This window comes from Stylophora pistillata, chromosome 7 (assembly GCF_964205215.1).
Source record: "Stylophora pistillata chromosome 7, jaStyPist1.2, whole genome shotgun sequence".
Lineage (NCBI taxonomy): Eukaryota > Metazoa > Cnidaria > Anthozoa > Scleractinia > Pocilloporidae > Stylophora > Stylophora pistillata.
The window spans coordinates 24,093,664-24,105,355 of record NC_142525.1 but is presented as its reverse complement, the minus strand read 5'-3'; the positions used below and the strand labels follow the sequence as shown (position 1 = coordinate 24,105,355).

Here is an 11,692-nt window from a genome sequence, read left to right as displayed (position 1 = left end):
ATGAGGTTTCGGACCAACACTTTCCCTTGCGAAGATGAAATCCCGCGTCAGGTAAGTAGGGCGCACACTGTTTTGACCTTTCTGGGCCTCATCAGTGCAGTGCTAATACTAGGATGGAGGAGAACCAATATGGTCACCCCAAACGATCCAACCTTTGTGGTATCGTCTAAGCCATGCCAGAGTGCTCAAACTAGAGTACACTAGAGCATACACTAGCGAGCATGCGCAATTGCAGAGCAATGACTCATCCTAGTTAGAGTGCTCAATTTGGACATGAAAGCAAAGCTTTGTATGCCAAAGAGCTATATCTATATATATATATATATATATATATATATAGAGGTAAATAGATATATATATATATATATATATATATATATATAATTATACCTCAAGAATTAGGTTACTTGAACTTTTACTGCAACTCTGAGTTTCATGCCTCTTGCGAAGAAATCGTCAGGCAACTGCCAGAAATAACGGTTACAATCCACCAAAATTTAAAAGACGAAACAATGTATACATGCGCGCGCAACATACTGCACGCGCTATCGTAACGTTAGGTTCTTTAACAGGAATTTCCTGACATGTCTGCAACCTGATGTCAGCTCATTTCTTTTGTTTAAACTTGCCATCTGCGGTTTACAAATGATAAAATATTTTTCCCACAAACACAAGTTGCTTCTTTTAGCTACATTGGAATACGAACTAGCTTGTTTCACCTTGCGCCACTTAATATTAAACTTAGTGTCCTTATCTTTAAGACTCCATACATATTTGCTAAGTTCAGTAGCATGCCTGTAACGTTCGTTTCGGAATGAACACAAGTGGTTCCTGTAACGCATTTTAAAAGCGGCGTCACAGAGACCAATGTACGTTTCCTTTGCGGTTTCTGTGGTGACCTCTGCCTGGTAAATTATGCTTTCCATGTTACAGTTTCCATCCATGGGGCATATGTCAGGTTTTCGACAGTTGCAGCTTTTCCTAGCTCGATCATTAGCGCGTGCGAGTTTCCGGATTTCAGATTTGTTGTGGTTAGATATGACAGTTTTAATGCTGCCCATGCAGCTGTGGCTCAGTTTAAGGGTGTTCCGGTTGAAAATTTTGTGAAGAGGATTAGTTTTTGTGAAATGCTTATCAATAAGTGCAAGGAAGCAGTTTCCGACGTTAGTTTCCACGTTCTTGCTGTATGGTGGGTTAAACCAAGTAATATTCTTCGTGGACGTGGTGCCTGGTTTGATGCAGCGTTGAATGTAGCTGTACCCACTTTTTTTGAGAGCTTCTTGATAAATAGGTTTAGCACTATCGAAGCATTCCCTGTCGGACGATATCTCGGAGAGCCTCCTATTGATTGATTCAGGGATGTTGCGCAGAATGGATGGTGGGTGGTTAGATTTTTTATGCACGTACAGGGGGATGTTGCCTTCCTTAGTAAAAGGGTAATACTTCCCACTTGAGAGGTCAAGCGTGACGTCTAGAAAATTTTAGTAGATGATGATCTCATTCCGCTATTTTATATATATATATATATATATATAGAAAGTTTAAAAAATTGCGAGGATGGACAACTTCTGACGTAAAAAATATAAAAGATTTGAATAAAAAACGTTTCGGTCAGAGACCTTCTTCAGTTATTTACAACTTTTGAAATAAAAAAGAGCATTAAATAGGATCGAAGTGCTAATGACTACGTGGTTACAGATAACGACTAATGAACTGGTGCTAATAAAAAGATAACAAAAAACCTAATTACAGAGAAAGCAATGGACAAAATACAAGAAACAAACCCTAAAAACTGAGATAAGAATACTAAATATGTTAATACGAGTGGCGTAACCAATTGCAAAGAAGCAATGCGGCAAGCATTAAAAAAGGGAAGGTCCACTTTTAACTACGACTGTAAACCGTAACAAAATCCCAAAATAAGGCCTTTAGGGCCCGAAAGGGAAAATTAGCGACAAAATCCCTGGAGGGGCCCTTAAATGATACTAATCATAATAAGATCTCTTGGCAGGGAATCCGAGTCCAATCCACACCTAAAGGGCCGACAAGATCCAAGAAAAGGGCCTTTGAACGATCAGTTAGTAGCGCCTAAAGTAAGATGAAAAATTAATTATAGCAGATTCTATTTTTCCAATGAAATTCCTTTCTTTTATTCAAACCATGGGGTGCCAAAGGGAAAGATTGGCACTCCAATAAGTCTCTTTTGTTATTAGAAGCTTTTAATCACAAAATTATCAAGGCGCATTTTGCGAATTTTGCAAACATCAGAAGAGAAACTATCGGAAAATTCATCAATCTCAATCTAACTTGTAAGAACCTAACCTTCCAAGGAAAAAAATACATTAACAAACAGGAACAGCTATGGGAACGCGAATGGCGCCGAGTTACGCAAATCTCTACATGGGTCGCCTTGAGAATCGCTTTTTCAGAGAAGCTACTGACCAACCTCTTGTCTGGTTCAGATTCATCGTTACATTTTTTTTCATATGGACACACGGCAAAGAAAAACTCAAAAACTTCTCTAACAAATGTAACTCCTTTGACCCACACATCAAGCTTGAACAAACTACATCAACTACAAGCATCCCTTTCCTAGGCGTTCAAGTAATCATCAAAAACAACGGCGAACTTAGCACAGACATCTGCTCCGACAACGAGTTTTTTGAAAAACGAGCACGTGAGCTACACAACATACTACTTAAGCGAGGTTACAAGAATAAGTTGATTAAGGAATGTACCATGAAAGCCAGGAGAACATCAAGGCAGGAAGCGCTCACAAGCAAACCTATTTCCTCTACTGACCGTTTACCACTTGTAATAACTTACAACCCAGCACTGCCAAACATCCACAGAATCCTCAAGGAGTACAATCAAATACTCTTGACATCGTCCAACACACAGGCCATATTCGTAACACACAGGCCGTAGTCAGGTGTGATGACCACCACACTATCAGGACAACAATGCTGGCAACACGGCAATCGAAGATGTGATTTACGTGATAGGAGACGTGGTCTCCCGGGAAACTTAATTTTCAAGGTGCCTGGGTAGGGGAAGCCTATAACCCCATATGAAACCCAACTGAGGATCTATTAAAGATACACGACCAAAGTCAACTTAGCGGATGACAAAGGAGGATCCAATTACGGATACAGGCTAATTTTAATTAAAGAAATTCTGTATACGAAGGGAACCCTAACCCTAACTCCGTACTCACACGCATATATATATATATATATATATATATATATATTTGTTAGTGGAACTCTCAGGCCAACAAAAGTGCACCGCGCCAGGAGGATCAATAAAGATTCGCAGTGCAAACCTCACAGCCAACACGAACGTAAAAAGTTTAAAAAATTGCAAGGATGGACAGGAAAGCCAAGTGAGCTATGCGCAATGCTAGCGGAAATGACTCACCCCACAGTGCTCAATTTGGACATGAAAGCAGAGCTTTGTATGCCAAAGAGCTATATCTAACTGCAGACAGTACCGTTTCGGCCTCAGTACCCTTTTTACCTCATGCTGCGGTAATAACAATGTTATTACCGCAGCATGATCGTTACGGAATTTAAACTATGATTGGTTCCTAAGGATGCAGTTGAATCTAAGGAGAAAAATTCGCTCATGCCTTCGCCAAACTGCCAATCGCGTCGTTTACTGACATGTCTGATTTCTGTTTTTTTTTTTTATTTATTTAATTATTCAATCTTTATTTAAACACGATCAATTCATCAGCCTGTAAAAATACATATCACATACGCTAAGATATTTAAAATTAAAACTACATACTATAACACTAAAGCTGTTTTCCGTGAATGCCGTGTGTTAGACTTAAAGAATGTCATCGATCTTACGTTTAAATAGCCCCAGAGACTCTGTGTTCCTTATATCGCGTGGTAGACTGTTCCATAATGTGGCGCCATCGTAGCTAAAGCTTTTTCTGTAATAATTAGTGGAGCATTAAGCTTTATTTCAGAGTCCCTGAGGTCATAAGCAGAGTCACGCCACGTAAACTTTGAATATAGATGCCTTGGAGCTAGCCCGTGCAGACATCATGGTGGCTTTACGGATTTCCTGCTGGCGTGCAAGATGTTTCCACCCTAAAAACTCGAGTAGCTCAGTTGCATCAGCATCATAGTTAGAGAATGTCAACACACGGGCTGCTCTATTCTTCAATTTCTGCAGTTTGTCTCGTGGCGTTTTCCCACAGCTACCCCAAACAATGTCACAGTAATCAAAGTGAGGTTTTACTAAAGCTTGGTAGATGAGATGTAAGGTTGATGCTGGGATCAGGTGCCTAATTCGCTTTAGGGGCCCCGATACCAGAGGCGATCTTTTTCGTTAGTTTTTCGAGGTGACTATGACAATCGAGTTTATCGTCTATTATTACACCAAGCGATTTTGTAGCTGTAACCTGGCTCACTTGCGTATTGTTCATTCTAATTGTTAGTGAAGCTGTGAGAGTATACAGTCTCTGCCTCGACCCTATTAGCATGAATTCGGTTTTAGTCATGTTCAATGTGAGTTTGTTCGCTTGTAGCCAGTTGAAGACGTTTTCTAGGCCTTCATTTAGACAAAACTGAACGTTCTCAACATTGCCTCCCGCATATGTGAGGCGCGTGTCATCGGCATACATTCTCGGTTTACAATTTGATAAGCAATTGGGAAGATCGTTGATATATAATAAGAACAATAATGGACCGAGGATGGTCCCTTGAGGGACGTCGCAAGTCAACGAGTAGCTACTGGATAGCGACCCGTTCACAGAGCATTTTTGTGTTCGGTTTTTCAAATATGACTGAAACCATCTGAAAGATTTTCCATGTATACCATAATAGTTTAGTTTCGATAGAAGGATCTGATGATCAACAGTGTCAAAAGCTTTTTTGAAATCTAGAAAAATGACTCCATTGATTTTCTCGTTATCAATGTTATACGCCCAAGAATCTGTCGCTTCCAACAAAGCTGTTACAGTTGAATGATTAGCACGAAATCCTGATTGGTTTTGACATAGAATATCGGGCTCTTCCAAATAGGCATATAACTGTTCATAAACTATCCTTTCAAACACCTTCGCCATTATTGGAATCACCGATATTGGGCGGTAATTGTTAGCATTCCCGCGGTCACCATGGTTATAAAGAGGGGTAATCCTTGCATATTTTCAGTCGTGTGGGAACGTCCCTTGGCTAATAGATTGATTGAAGATGTCACATATCGGCACACAAATAAGATCAGCATATTCCCTGATAAACCTAGCAGATATTTTGACAAGGCCCTTTGCCTTTGACTTGTCTAGTTTATTTAAAAATGAAAATACTTTAGTTGAATTGGTGGGTTGGAGCTTAAACCGTTTATCTGTTGCGGTAGGATATCTTTGATAGCTACCACTATTACAATTTATCTCACTAGCAAGTTTTGGACCAATTATAGCAAAGTGGTTATTGAATTCGTTTGATAGCTCCAACGGATTAGTTATCGCTAATCCGTTCACTTTTAGTGACGCCACTGGCGTTTTCCCCGATTTTTGAGAAGTTAGCTCGTTTATAGTCTGCCAGGTCTTTCGGGAGTCGCTGGTGTGCTTATTAAAACTATTTTGGTAATAAACTTGCTTAGCTGAGCGTCTTTGCTTATTGACTATATTTCTTTGTTTCTTAAATAATGCCCAATCGTTAGGATGATTTGTCTTGCAAGCTTTGATTTTTAATATGTCTCTATCATGCATAAGGTCTTTCAATTCAGAGGTAATCCACGGAGAACTCCGTGAACGAACGCGCATCATTTTCAATGGGGCATGTTTGTCAGCGATAGCCAGAAATGTACATTTCCATTGCTGCCACATCACGTTTGGGTTGGAAGACTCGTATACATTATCTGTTGGGTTTCTCTCCTGTTGGGTTTCTTTCCACCAAAACACGTGGACGGTCTTGCCCCCGTGGAACAATCGCCTGTCGAAGAGGAAAACAACTAAACCCCGCTATCAAATCGACAGAATTGAAATGTTTCCTTCCCTTTTGTTGTAGAGCATTTTCAAGAATTGATATTTCGAGTATTTTTAGGTTTACCTTGTGTGTTTATTAAGTCTCGCCTTTTTGCCCCTACGTGCTGTTTTGGTAGATCTATAGTTTTGATCATTTATTTTTAGTGTGTGCTTGAACTTGGCTCAGTTCTTACCGTGCTGGACATTTTCATCGCTTGTTATGGTTGAGGATAACTAGTTTGCAAGGTGGTCATGTTTGGGTTGGTAAAACTGACCTTGAGTTCTACCCACACTGAATATCCTGTTTTGGAAATTCCTACTGTCAGCTAACCCAAACATGTCCTGTGATTTTTGCATTAAATGAGAGGGCACTAGCACTCCTCGCTGAAGTTGGAAGAGAAATATAGCTGTGGTAGTAGAAGGTAGTAGCAACAATAGAAGAGGAGAGAATAAAAGAAGAAAAGTATAGAGTCTTCGTACCTTTCGTTAATTCGTCCAAGCGAGTGGTAAAAGCCCACAACACTTTAATTTTCAAGTGAACGACCTAAAAACGCTTTAGGAATCGATGACCGTGTCTAAGAAGAAGCAACTACCGTATAAAGCAGCGCGAACCTGAGTAAGTTACGTGACAAGAACTTTTAAACTTACCGTGCGACGCTCTTGCTGTCTCGGCGGCGTGTCCAACGAATCCTTCCTTCTAAAATTCTCACAATTGCCAAAGCGGTTCATTTCAAACAATTACTACCGTAGTCAGAAATGTATAAACCCCAACGATCGATCTGAAAAACGTGATGTGTCAACAACGAAAGGGACGCCAAAACTCCCGCTCATTATGCTAATGTTAGCATTTCAATAATTTCATTGGTGGAAAAGCGTCACATGTCTCACATGTAACATCTGATGCTTCGCTTTTGTTTGTCGCTGCGTTGATCTAACGTTTGAAACTTCTATGTCGTGTTTCTTCGAATTAAATCAAAATGGGAAAGAAAAGGTATTTTTTGTAGCCACTGTAATGATTATTTTAGTCGAGGTACGCGATCAAATCATCAGAAAGAGCTCGCAGAGGCAAATGGAAGTTCTTATGACACTAACGATTCTGAAAGCTTTGAAGTGTCTGCCTTGGAAAATAATGACAATAAGGGAATCAACAATCGGGGCTGTTCTTATGACTCTCATGGTAAGATCTTTCTTGTAAAAATAAATTATACTGTGTATAACTGGCAGCCATGTCAAGCCTTTACCTGAGTCGGCAGCCTAAACAATACAAAGTAACATGAAAGATTTTATAACCTATCCAGCGAGGTTGATGGCCTATTACAGTGTTGCAAAATAACACGGTTGCCATACAGTAGGAATCCTATTCCCTCTTTGCCGTCTGTCACATTTCTGTCTCACAGTGATTTTGCAGTAAGTTCTTGTCAAACTTCCATTTAGTCATTTGCAAATCTTTTTACATGTGCAGTGAAAACCCACAAGTAAGAATCTGCATTTTTATCATGTTACCCTTAATATGAGAACATGATCTCCTTGATTTTAACACTGCATGGACAAGTCTTGGTAATTTCTAGTGACACATCAATCAATCAAGCTTTGAGACTCAATACTCCATTTGAGGATTGGATGCTTGAGGCACGAGGATCAAGGCTTGAGGGACTGTCAACTTACTTTTGAGCGGTGCTGTACATTTACTCTGAGAAAAATAATCAGTGACATGGAGCTTTAATAGTACAATCGACTCTTACTGAATTAATGATTCTCTCTTCTGACTATAACAATGCGCTTAGTTTTATTCTGTCATCACAATTCAGTTGTAGTTCAGACTACATGTGGGGATCCAGAAACAACTAGAACCTACTTTACAACACTTGATGATGAAGATAGGAGTCTGATTGATGAGGCATTTATTCGCAAGTCTTTTGGTGAGCCGAAGGATGTTAATGGAGTTTATTTTGTGAACAAGGGCATACTAGAAACCAAGAGTTATGGGATGATTTGGTAGAAGAAAATGTTATGGCGGACCTCAATAAGTAAAATGTTCCTGGTGCTGAACTCATTATTTGCATTTCGACGAGCCCGTAGGGCTCATCAAAATATGGGAAAACTCGTAAAAATACTCAGCGACACTACACAACAAAACGTCTAATAAGTTATTTATTCCAGGTCCAGGTGAACTACTAAGTCTCAACCCATTCCTAGTTCAAGTAGTTGAAGAACTAAAAGAACTTTGGAAAGATGGTATTGAAGTTTGTCATTCAGGCTCAGCTAGAGTACCTGAGGAATTGTTTGCAGCATTTTTGTTAGTAGCAAGTGATGTGCCGACTGCAAGAAAATTATTTGGATTTCTGGGAAATGGTGCTAAAAGAGGTTTCTCAAAATGGAAAAAGGAGTTCATCCCAGGGAAACATTTTGGAGGACTAGAAAATTGCCTTCATCGAACGAATGAAGACCATCGTTCTGAAGCCCGAGAAATATTGCAAGAAGACACTTACCAGGGGCGCGAGAAGAAGCGAACGAAATATGCAACTCGCTACACAGAACTAACGCAACTTCAATACTTTGATTGCATCAGATTTACAATAATTCACCCCATGCATAATAAATTTTTTGGAACAGCTAAACACATGAAGAAAAACATTTGGCTGCCAAACAAACTGTTCACTCAGAACGACCTTAAAGCCATACAAGATTTAATAGGCAACGTGAAAGTGCCATCTAACACGGGGTGGATCCCAAAAAAGATAGCATCAAGTTTTGGAAGTTTCACATCAGAGCAGTGGAAGCTTGGACTGATGTGTATTCAGAATTTTCTCTGAAGGATTATTTGCCAACAGAAGATTACAAACTATGGCTTTTATTTGCGAAAGCTTGCCTAATATTAACAGCTCCTGTCATCGCTATTAAATCTCTATCTAAAGCACATGTTATGGAGAGGGCCAATATTTTTCTAGAGAGCGTGGCGTTACGTAGTTACTAAAAATAGAATGAAGAAGTTTCTAGAACATTTAGTCATACTGACTAAGCGAGAACTTTTAGGGGAACTTTCTGGAAAAGTTAGAGAGCATATTTTCGTTATGATGTAATAGTAGTGTAATTTAACAAAAAATATTCGTATTAAAGATCTCTAGAACGCTCTAGAATATTTTGTAGAAGATATATAAGGAGTCGCGATAGCTTAAAGTGAGAGGCCTTTTTAGTGAGTTAGAGCTGCTGTTGTGAAGAGCCCAGAGGAGCGAGAGCCGGATAGAGTTGTTGGAATTATTTACTGGAATTGTAAGTCATGTGGAAGGCTACGTTGGAGAAAGTATTGTGGACGTCGACAAGTTAAGAGTTTTTCAAGAGAACTGTGAGTTGTGCGGTAGTGCACTGATATTGAAGTTATAGTATTTATAGAGGGCTCTAGGTTACGAGTATAGTTATTGTATTGGTATTAATATCGCTCCGTAGCTAATATAAAGGGGATAGTTATTGTACTAGTTATTGGTATCGCTCCGTAGTTACTGCGTCAGTCAATAAAGTATTTGGGTTGTAAGAGTTGTATCTTTGTGGCGGTTTGGATAATAGGGTAACACACATTCTTCACTGATGCAGTTCTTAAGAAGTTTGAGTCAATGTATGGACAGTTGGAAGTCATACCAAGCATTCTTTTACATTCACATCTTATCAACTGTGTATTAGACTATGGACCACTGCATAACGTTTGGCTGTTTTCCTTTGAAAGGCTCAATGGTCTTCTTGGTGACTTCAAGACGAACAAAAGAGCCGTAGAAATTCACCTAATGCGTAAGTTTCTTCGAGACCAAGACATCAGGGACCTTCCATTTCCAAGTGCATTTTGTAAACACTTTGATCCTGTATTCAGCCAAATGAAGAACAGAAGCATGGATGCTCTTCAAGACATTACCTCCACTGAGGATCTCTTATCTCTAGCTATCAGATGGCCCTGTTACCAAATCGAACCTCTGGTTGGATGATGAATCATGTACTTGTACCTCTCCTCACAGAGTAGATTACCTGGATGATGATGAACTTAACTTTCTAATGGAGTCGTATTCAATATTTCTAGAAGGAGTGGAATTCAGAAATGGAACTGTCATTTTTGACCGTTATGCCAGCGTGGAATGCTGCAGTGAGCGGTATGGCTCCCTCCACTCAAGAAGTGAGTGTTCTTTCTATGTCATTGCAGCTTGGGTTGGAGTTGGTGACAAAATAGATACTGACACATCAGATACAATTTCCGAAATATTTCAGGCATTCACAGTTTTCTGATTTTAGCTGTAAGAACCGCGATTGCTGAAAATGTCTCTTAAAATGTGCATGTGTGGTTCCAGAAAATACCCATACCTCCCCCAAGGATGGTTCTTGTAGTGTATGCCGGAAATATATGAAAGACAATTATAGCATAGGAACGAAAAGAAGAGAGTATGGAGTCGGAAAGTTAAGGACCGCGGTGTAATCCGGTTTAATCCGTTGTTTAGATACGCATATTAAACTCTACAGTTCTTCTGTTCAGACCTTCCCACCCCTCTTGAATATTTAGTTTTGCTTCATACGTTCACTATGAAATCAAAACCCATGAAAATCTTGCCAATTTACCCGTGGTAAATTCACAGATTTTTCACAGGATTTTCATGGTTAAATCATGGCTTTTTCATGGTCTCAGTGCTATAAAAAAGACATGAAAAATCCCATGAAAAACCTGTGAAAATTTGCATATTCATGACAAATGAAACATTGTGTAAAGTGACCTAGAAGCCATGAAATACCCATAAAAATGGCATTTCATGGCCTTTTCAAAGGTACTAAAAAACCCATGAATTTCACGTCAAAAAATTCATGGTGTTAAAATTCACTAGGTTTTAATGGGCTGAGGAAATCATGATCCATGAATATCCTGTGAACATATTAAAACTTCATTGACCATGAAAATTTTCCCTGAATTTTCATGGCCTCTCCATGGCATTTTCATGGCACATGAAAGTTAATAGCCAGTTAGTTTTCATGGGGTTCTTGGGAATATGCAAGCACCATGAAAGTTCCTTGGATACCCCATGAATTTGGAACGAAAAAGTCTCCTCTTCTCGTGTGCCAAAGACTATACTACAGTGTATATGTAGCTGTATGCTTGCAATACAATAAAACTCTTGTGTGCTAAAATACAAATGTAAGCTGTCAAGCAGCATTTGACTGTCATGTTATACTGTTTTCTTTCTTGATTCTGCAAATTGAAATTCAGATTTCTACTCAACTTTCACTTAACACTCTTGGGAGTGAAGGGCTTAATTATAGTTGATTAATTGATTTTTGAATTACAATCTTGTTGAAACTTTAACAATAAATTGTATTGAAGTTATCCTTAACTGTAGACTAAAGAGCTGTTTGCCTGTTTTTTGCTGGGTTCGCAGCTTGTCAAATGTGACTAAAATAATCCTGAAACCTGCGGCTTAATGATAGATTTATTTCATCGTAAAGCGTAAGCTTAAGAAGTTGTGGCATGCAAGCGACCTATTCGATTCTCAGTTTTTATCACGTACCAAATATCACAATTTGTACTCACCACAAACTTTTAAAATCAAAGCTTTATAAGTGACCGTTTGACCCTTTTACCGGCCAATCAATATGTGAACTGTTGTCCCTTCTTTTAACTCCACGGCGCCAACGACTTGCTCTCCATTTGTACCAATCACGCTGTTCTCGTTTTCCCATTGAACG

The 11,692-nt window shown here is 39.2% G+C and overlaps 1 pseudogene; it reads left to right on the top strand.

Annotated features, from left to right (window-relative positions):
* On the top strand, nt 1-10,249 carry LOC148727180 (uncharacterized; annotated as a pseudogene).
* Nucleotides 10,250-11,692: the final 1,443 nt, after the last annotated feature.